The 1,426-nt window shown below is 35.9% G+C and overlaps 1 long non-coding RNA gene across 1 annotated transcript; it reads right to left on the bottom strand.

Moving 5' to 3' along the window:
* LOC108662248 lies at nt 226–891 on the bottom strand. Its single transcript, XR_001928068.1, has 2 exons — nt 749–891; nt 226–475 (listed from the first exon to the last, which is right to left on the bottom strand). It is a non-coding gene; the product is annotated as an uncharacterized LOC108662248 (long non-coding RNA).

Raw genomic sequence — 1,426 nt, 5'->3', positions numbered from 1 at the left:
TAATTTATACTTGGGGAGTCAGATTTTCTCTGTTAGAGACAATTTCTAGCTGTTGAAGACAACTTTAAAACCATTCTAGCCATTATTTTTGTCACAGCCCAGTTCCCGAGCCATGACTGGCACAAGGACCCAATAGGCATAGTCCACTAGGCCCAAGCAAGCCTCTCAATATGCACTTGTATATTAACCCATCTATCTAGCATATTTCTTTTAGAATAAACTTAATAATGTTTAAATGTCGATTTTTCCAACGCAACTCATAAAACCTAAGTGAATGCTCACATTAGCATCATAATTCAATCATACATAGATAGTTAGTCAATATATCTTTGCAATTCACATTAAAAATATACAAAGACTTTGACCGTCAGCGGAGTGGCTCTGGATGGAAGATGTGACTATTGAGTGTCAAGATACTTACCCAAAAAATGGGGGTACGCGGACACCTCAATCTACGTATCAACCACCACTGAATCTGAAAACATGAAGTTGAAAATGTGAGTATAAACTTAGTGAGTGAACATAGGAAAGGAACAAGCAACATTAAGGAAGGTTTTTTTAAAAAAAATCATCATGCATTTAAGTTCAAAACAATGCAGTTTAGCTTAACCCTTATTAAAAACCCTTTATTTCAAATCTTGATCTTTTTAGTCACTTAATAACGAAAGACTCATGAACAAGAAAGAAGTTGAGAAGTGAAAGCTTTAGTAAACTTCAAGTAAGTCAAACATAATAGATTGACTCTCACCGTAGTAAAAAGGTATTTTTTCTGCATCGAGATTCTAGCCATATAAAATCCAAGGAGTATTCACTGCCATTGGGAAAATCCACTCTTGCCACGTTGCAAATTAAATTGAACACATTGACAATACTCAAGCTATCAACAGTCAATGCGATCACATTTTAAATCCAAACATATCTATATAGTAATCATGTATATATATATAAGCACATACACCTCCATCACATCACCCAGCTCATATGCATCATTACCGGCATGTGCACTGCCCACTCTGCATATGCACTGTAGTAATTATCACAACATCGTCATTCAACCGGCATGTGCACTGCCCACTCCGCACATGCATGGGTGTAACTATCTAAACCTCATCATTCAACCGGCATGTGCACTGCCCACTCCGCACATGCACGGTTACATCCATTATACAAAATTACTTTGCTTAACAATAGACATCATATATCTTTACATACATATCAACATCATATAGAGGTATATAGTTTCATTACAATCATGTTTCACATCACAAAGACATTTCACTAAAAGCTTGTTCCCATGCATTTTGCAGAAAAGACAATTTAAACAGTTCAAGTAATTCAATCGAACATATGTACATCTATCCAAAATATTTTAGTGCATGTTCACTCACCTTACGATAGCGGGATGTTACATCGCTATTAGCTCAAA

The sequence above is a fragment of the Theobroma cacao genome, chromosome 1 (assembly GCF_000208745.1).
Source record: "Theobroma cacao cultivar B97-61/B2 chromosome 1, Criollo_cocoa_genome_V2, whole genome shotgun sequence".
NCBI lineage: Eukaryota > Viridiplantae > Streptophyta > Magnoliopsida > Malvales > Malvaceae > Theobroma > Theobroma cacao.
Note: the sequence above shows the minus strand (reverse complement) of the source record. Positions and strands in the feature narration are given on the sequence as shown.